This window comes from Salvelinus alpinus, chromosome 21 (assembly GCF_045679555.1).
Source record: "Salvelinus alpinus chromosome 21, SLU_Salpinus.1, whole genome shotgun sequence".
In the NCBI taxonomy this organism is placed as follows: domain Eukaryota; kingdom Metazoa; phylum Chordata; class Actinopteri; order Salmoniformes; family Salmonidae; genus Salvelinus; species Salvelinus alpinus.
In genome coordinates, this window is record NC_092106.1 from 44,929,217 (window position 1) to 44,937,694 (window position 8,478).

Genomic DNA, 8,478 nt, shown 5'->3' on the forward strand with positions numbered 1-8,478 from the left:
GGGCACGTCAGTCAGGCGGAAATTCTGAAAAAAGGACCCTAGCCCTAAGTTACTCTCTATTGTGTCTGTGTGAACTGAAAGTGGGCCTCTGGGAGATAACACTGACAGGAGATTTACGATGTCTTTGTGGGTACTGCATTGTAGAGCATGAGTTAATGTTTCTGTACTGGGAAACCAAGGGGAGAGGGCTCCAGTATGGAGTTGGGGGACCAGACCCTGGCCTCTACACAATGAGAGCTGTTTTTACAGCAGATACTGTCTGCTGTGAATTATAAGTCTCTTTCATACAAATCTTAACCTTGTGACCCATTCCATACATCTGTTGTGTGTCATGTAGACTGAAGGAGGATGGACTTTGCTATAAAATGCTGTGGCTCAAACCAGCTGGTTGAGTTCTCAGTGATCACCTCCAGGGGTGGTTACCGACCAGCTGGTTGAGTTCTCAGTGATCACCTCCAGGGGTGGTTACCGACCAGCTCCATTACTGCAGTAATTAAATAATAAAGATTGATTGTTTTGAAGAAATCTAAAAGTCTCTCCTTTTGATTACAATAATTCCACCCCACGCTCGATTCCTTGTTGATTCTTTCCCTTAAGTTTACCAACTGCTCCCGGGAATTGATCCATATCGATCAACCTATTCAATCCAATGAACTTATTTAATTAATTTTCCCCACCATGGTGACGCCTGCTCAGCCCTGATGTGTAAATCGCTCAAATCAATCGATAGGATTGATCTCAGTCGCCAGTCAGATCTGGATGTGCTGTAAACAAAGAAAAGGCCAATGGCAGTCCTTTAGCGTCTGGATTAATGAACAATCCAGGACCTTAATTAGACATACAAGAGACGTGATTGCAGTACACTTGCGCCGATCTCGTCAACAGCACCTGGTCATTTCCATGTAAAAGGACCCATGAGCACCAACATATGAACTTCATAGCAACATGTCAAATTGGATGTGAAATGAAAGCTAAGAGTCCATATTTCTGAGAAATTAAGGTATATATACATTTTTCAACCATTTTCCATCCTAAAAATGAGGTTAAATGAGTTTAAACAGATGGAAAAGGGGTCTTGGAAAACATCTAGCAGAAAAAGTCTGAACGGTATAAGAAATATACCAAAACACAATAATGTTGACATAAAGACCCTTGCCAACTAATATCATCATTTATATTTCAGGTTTCTGCCTTCTCTAAGTTTAAGAAATATTGCCTTGTGCCTTTAAAATTCCCTGAACAAAAACATCTTTAAGATATATTTCTAATTTCTCTCCCTCATGACGGAGGCAACTAAAGCTCACAGAAGTAACAAGTAAAGGTAGACCTAACAATTAGGTATACTGTTTTTACTGATATACATTTTGTTTATGAATGATTACGTGATTAGAACTCGAATTGCTGTTACCAAATCGGTAATGGAATTTCTGAACAATCTGAAACAGAATTTCTGCAATTGAATTGGCTACAATGGTAAATCATAGTAGTCACAAACCACATTTGGGTTCACAAGTTTGGACAGCACAGTAGAGTACACTAAAGAAAAGTTGAGTAGAGTACAGTACAATAGACTGTAGAGCACAAACTCTATTGTTCTGCACTGAACTCTACTGTACTTTACTGAACTCTACTGTATTGTTCTGAGCTGTTCTGTACTTTACAGTGCTCTACTGTACTCTACTGTACTCTACTGTACTTTACTGTACTCTACTCTACTGTACTTTACTGAACTCTACTGTACTTTACTGAACTCTACTGTATTGTTCTGAGCTGTTCTGTACTTTACAGTGCTCTACTGTACTGTACTGAACTCTACTGTACTCTACTGAACTCTACTGTACTCTACTGTACTCTACTGTACTTTACTGTACTCTACTGTACTTTACTGAACTCTACTGTATTGTTCTGAGCTGTTCTGTACTTTACAGTGCTCTACTGTACTTTACGGAACTCTACTGTACTCTACTGTATTGTCCTGAGCTGTACTCCACTGTACTCTACTGAACTCTACAGAACTCTACTGTATTTTACTGTACTTTACTACAGTACTCTACTGTATTCTACTGTACTTTACTACAGAACTCTACTGTATTCTACTGTACTTTACTACAGAACTCTACTGTATTCTACTGTACTTTACTACAGTACTCTACTGTATTATACTGTACTTTACTACAGAACTCTACTGTATTCTACTGTACTTTACTACAGTACTCTACTGAACTCCACTGTATTGTTCTGAGCTGTACTGTACTCTACTGTACTTTATTGTACTCTACTGTGCTGTATTTTGATTGGTTCAGGTTTGATCCGGTCCAACCAAATATTGTCTTGTTTGGGGGCGGAGCTCATTAAAATAACAGCCAGTGTGTAGAATAATACCCAAATATGCAAAGGAGGATATTGAATATTTATACCATTGGATATTTGTACCATTGTGTGCCCATCACCATGAAGATAATGACATTCATATCCATAATTATGCATTTCTGTGTAGTACAGATCAGGGACCAATGATAAAAATGTTACCACAATTCTGTTACTGATGTAAATCCACTTCACTTACTGTAGTTCAATATCCAAAACAGATTTTTTTCAAAGTAAAGTGTCATATTATAGCTGACACCCCATTCTTTCTGCAGACATCTTTTGAATCTTCAATCGGAGAAGATATTCAATGGCGTTTTTGGAAACCGTGGACACAAAAAAACTGAGGGAGATTTTACCGAAATCCTGTTATCAAACTTTGCATCTACACAGTTCTTCTCGTAAATGGGTTTTTTGTCAAATGTTCAGTGTAAATTGTTAAAGAGTTGTATGATTTATTAAGCTTAAGTCTTAGAGCAATTCCTTTACAGTGGAGTTGCCCCCCTACATTGTGTGAGAGTGAGTCTTTCTTAGTCAATCAATTCCAGACGCCCACTCTCATTGGTAAGGACTGACTGTGGGGGTTGCTTACTGTTGTGCGGCTACAGGCTAGCCAACCATGATGTTATTGATTTAGTGGCGTTTCCCTGATGTAGTCATCCATCACAGATCTGGGAGGACATTCGTACCATCAGGCATTCGGGAGATGAAATAGTTAAATAATACCTTGACCTCTTTGTCCAACTCCCTTACGGGATAAAGTGTGTGTGTGTGTGTGCATGTGTGGTGTCTGAAGCACCCAGAATACAGAAGATGCCTCAGTGTCCCTGAGTAAAATATTAAAGGTCACTTATGACAAAACGCTGTGTTTGTGTCGGGACAACTCATTAAAACGGTCACACTATGTCTGTTAACGTGCACTTACGTACGTGTGTGTGTGTGTGTGTGTGTGTGTGTGTGTGTGTGTGTGTGTGTGTGTGTGTGTGTGTGTGTGTGTGTGTGTGTGTGTGTGTGTGTGTGTGTGTGTGTGTGTGTGTGTGTGTGTGCGTGTGTGCGTGTGTGCGTGCGTGTGTGCGTGCGTGCGTGCGTGCGTGCACTAGGTAAAGTGATTATCTTTCCTGCTCCAAAGCTTTGGTATAATCACAGGCAAAGAATGAAGTCACATTCACTATTATCAGCTTGGCCTTTATGGCAGCCGGTGGTCCAATGAAGAAGATTACAATGGCCTTGCCCATACAAACACAGAACACAAGAGATAGGTGAGTATGGGCTTGGAAAGCCTTTCCTTTGGTTTTAACCTAAAACTGCCATTACAATCTGTTAGGTGAAAATGATCTGTTAATTGAATGATTACAATATTCCGCCCTGAAACATATAATTGTATGGAATTGATTAGAATGCATAAAATCATAATCAATAAATGTGTAGTCCTAGTCAGAACTAAACACAGATTGTCTGAGCTTGGTGCCGACCTGACTAGAGATTTGGGAGAGAACAGGGAGTATGTCTCAAGGACAAGGTCACTGATCTCTGTCGGCTGGGTAGCAGGACATGTGTGTGCGTCTGTTTGTGTGTGTGTGTGTGCGTCTGTTTGTGTGTATGTGTGGGCGTGAGAAGTCAGTATAAAATGTATTGTTTTGTATTTTTGACTATCTATTGTAGCTGGGCCTCCGTCTGTTTCATTCGACCAGGATCTTACAAATTCTGGTTTGCAGACTGAGTAATATAATTAAATTGGGTTATAAACCTGGAGAACAAAATTCTCTTATCACAATCCTAACCTTTTAAACAGTAAACCGGAATGCCTGGGACTTTCCATGGTACATAGAACCACCCTAGTTTATGACAATGTTCTCCCCCTTCTCTCCATTCTATATAGTAGCTGTTTCTCTCCATTCTATATAGTAACTGTTTCTCTCCATTCTCTATAGTAACTGTTTCTCTCCATTCTCTATAGTAACTGTTTCTCTCCATTCTATATAGTAGCTGTTTCTCTCCATTCTATATAGTAACTGTTTCTCTCCATTCTATATAGTAACTGTTTCTCTCCATTCTATATAGTAGCTGTTTCTCTCCATTCTATATAGTATCTGTTTCTCTCCATTCTATATAGTAACTGTTTCTCTCCATTCTCTATAGTAACTGTTTCTCTCCATTCTCTATAGTAACTGTTTCTCTCCATTCTCTATAGTAACTGTTTCTCTCCATTCTCTATAGTAACTGTTTCTCTCCATTCTATATAGTAACTGTTTCTCTCCATTCTATATAGTAACTGTTTCTCTCCATTCTATATAGTAACTGTTTCTCTCCATTCTCTATAGTAACTGTTTCTCTCCATTCTATATAGTAGCTGTTTCTGTCCATTCTCTATAGTAACTGTTTCTCTCCATTCTATATAGTAACTGTTTCTCTCCATTCTATATAGTAACTGTTTCTCTCCATTCTATATAGTAACTGTTTCTCTCCATTCTATATAGTAACTGTTTCTCTCCATTCTCTATAGTAACTGTTTCTCTCCATTCTATATAGTAACTGTTTCTCTCCATTCTATATAGTAACTGTTTCTCTCCATTCTATATAGTAACTGTTTCTCTCCATTCTATATAGTATCTGTTTCTCTCCATTCTATATAGTAACTGTTTCTCTCCATTCTCTATAGTAGCTGTTTCTCTTCCTCTCCATTCTATATAGTAACTGTTTCTCTTCTCTCCATTCTACATAGTAACTGTTTCTCTCCATTCTATATAGTAACTGTTTCTCTCCATTCTATATAGTAACTGTTTCTCTCCATTCTCTATAGTAACTGTTTCTCTCCATTCTATATAGTAGCTGTTTCTGTCCATTCTCTATAGTAACTGTTTCTCTCCATTCTATATAGTAACTGTTTCTCTCCATTCTATATAGTAACTGTTTCTCTCCATTCTCTATAGTAGCTGTTTCTCTCCATTCTCTATAGTAGCTGTTTCTCTCCATTCTCTATAGTAGCTGTTTCTCTCCATTCTATATAGTAACTGTTTCTTTCCATTCTCTATAGTAGCTGTTTCTCTCCATTCTCTATAGTAACTGTTTCTCTCCAATCTATATAGTAGCTGTTTCTCTCCATTCTATATAGTAACTGTTTCTCTCCATTCTATATAGTAACTGTTTCTCTCCATTCTCTATAGTAACTGTTTCTCTCCATTCTATATAGTAACTGTTTCTCTCCATTCTATATAGTAACTGTTTCTCTCCATTCTCTATAGTAACTGTTTCTCTCCATTCTCTATAGTAACTGTTTCTCTCCATTCTCTATAGTAGCTGTTTCTCTCCATTCTCTATAGTAGCTGTTTCTCTCCATTCTATATAGTAACTGTTTCTTTCCATTCTCTATAGTAGCTGTTTCTCTCCATTCTCTATAGTAACTGTTTCTCTCCATTCTCTATAGTAGCTGTTTCTCTCCATTCTATATAGTAACTGTTTCTCTCCATTCTATATAGTAACTGTTTCTCTCCATTCTCTATAGTAACTGTTTCTCTCCATTCTATATAGTAACTGTTTCTCTCCATTCTATATAGTAACTGTTTCTCTCCATTCTCTATAGTAACTGTTTCTCTCCATTCTATATAGTAACTGTTTCTCTCCATTCTATATAGTAACTGTTTCTCTCCATTCTATATAGTAACTGTTTCTCTCCATTCTCTATAGTAACTGTTTCTCTCCATTCTCTATAGTAACTGTTTCTCTCCATTCTATATAGTAGCTGTTTCTCTCCATTATATATAGTAACTGTTTCTCTCCATTCTCTATAGTAGCTGTTTCTCTCCATTCTATATAGTAACTGTTTCTCTCCATTCTATATAGTAGCTGTTTCTCTCCATTCTATATAGTAGCTGTTTCTCTCCATTCTCTATAGTAACTGTTTCTCTCCATTCTCTATAGTAACTGTTTTACTCCATTCTCTATAGTAACTGTTTCTCTCCATTCTCTATAGTAACTGTTTCTCTCCATTCTCTATAATAACTGTTTCTCTCCATTCTCTATAGTAACTGTTTCTCTCCATTCTCTATAGTAACTGTTTCTCTCCATTCTATATAGTAACTGTTTCTCTCCATTATCTATAGTAACTGTTTCTCTCCATTCTCTATAGTAACTGTTTATCTCCATTCTCTATAGTAACAGTTTCTCTCCATTCTCTATAGTAACTGTTTCTCTCCATTCTATATAGTAGCTGTTTCTCTCCATTCTATATAGTAACTGTTTCTCTCCATTATCTATAGTAACTGTTTATCTCCATTCTCTATAGTAACTGTTTCTCTCCATTCTATATAGTAACTGTTTCTCTCCATTCTCTATAGTAACTGTTTCTCTCCATTCTATATAGTAACTGTTTCTCTCCATTCTCTATAGTAACTGTTTATCTCCATTCTCTATAGTAACTGTTTCTCTCCATTCTATATAGTAACTGTTTCTCTCCATTCTATATAGTAACTGTTTCTCTCCATTCTATATAGTAACTGTTTCTCTCCATTCTATATAGTAGCTGTCTCTCTCCATTCTCTATAGTAACTGTTTATCTCCATTCTATATAGTAGCTGTCTCTCTCCATTCTCTATAGTAACTGTTTCTCTCCATTCTCTATAGTAACTGTTTCTCTCCATTCTATATAGTAACTGTTTCTCTCCATCCTCTATAGTAACTGTTTCTCTCCATTCTATATAGTAACTGTTTCTCTCCATTCTATATAGTAACTGTTTCTCTCCATTCTATATAGTAACTGTTTCTCTCCATTCTATATAGTAGCTGTCTCTCTCCATTCTCTATAGTAACTGTTTATCTCCATTCTATATAGTAACTGTTTCTCTCCATTCTATATAGTAACTGTTTCTCTCCATCCTCTATAGTAACTGTTTCTCTCCATTCTATATAGTAACTGTTTCTCTCCATTCTATATAGTAACTGTTTCTCTCCATTTTCTATAGTAACTGTTTATCTCCATTCTATATAGTAGCTGTCTCTCTCCATTCTCTATAGTAACTGTTTCTCTCCATTCTCTATAGTAACTGTTTCTCTCCATTCTATATAGTAACTGTTTCTCTCCATTCTATATAGTAGCTGTTTCTCTCCATTCTCTATAGTAACTGTTTCTCTCCATTCTATATAGTAACTGTTTCTCTCCATTCTATATAGTAGCTGTTTCTCTCCATTCTCTATAGTAACTGTTTCTCTCCATTCTATATAGTAACTGTTTCTCTCCATTCTATATAGTAACTGTTTCTCTCCATTCTATATAGTAACTGTTTCTCTCCATTCTCTATAGTAACTTTTTCTCTCCATTCTATATAGTAACTGTTTCTCTCCATTCTCTATAGTAACTGTTTCTCTCCATTCTATATAGTAACTGTTTCTCTCCATTCTCTATAGTAACTGTTTCTCTCCATTCTATATAGTAACTGTTTCTCTCCATTCTCTATAGTAACTGTTTCTCTCCATTCTATATAGTAACTGTTTCTCTCCATTCTCTATAGTAACTGTTTCTCTCCATTCTCTATAGTAGCTGTTTCTCTCCATTCTATATAGTAACTGTTTCTCTCCATTCTATATAGTAACTGTTTCTCTCCATTCTCTATAGTAACTGTTTCTCTCCATTCTATATAGTAACTGTTTCTCTCCATTCTATATAGTAACTGTTTCTCTCCATTCTCTATAGTAACTGTTTCTCTCCATTCTATATAGTAACTGTTTCTCTCCATTCTATATAGTAACTGTTTCTCTCCATTCTATATAGTAACTGTTTCTCTCCATTCTATATAGTAACTGTTTCTCTCCATTCTCTATAGTAACTGTTTCTCTCCATTCTATATAGTAACTGTTTCTCTCCATTCTCTATAGTAACTGTTTCTCTCCATTCTATATAGTAACTGTTTCTCTCCATTCTATATAGTAACTGTTTCTCTCCATTCTATATAGTAGCTGTTTCTCTTTCTCTCCATTCTATATAGTAACTGTTTCTCTCCATTCTATATAGTAACTGTTTCTCTTCCTCTCCATTCTATATAGTAACTGTTTCTCTCCATTCTATATAGTAACTGTTTCCCTCCATTCTATATAGTAGCTGTTTCTCTCCATTCTATA

General features: G+C 36.4%; 1 protein-coding gene across 2 annotated transcripts in view; it reads right to left on the bottom strand.

The window, feature by feature from the left end:
* LOC139548349 (voltage-gated potassium channel subunit beta-1-like) overlaps positions 1–8,478 on the bottom strand; it is a 261,322-nt gene that overhangs the window by 169,576 nt on the left and 83,268 nt on the right. The window lies entirely within an intron of this gene.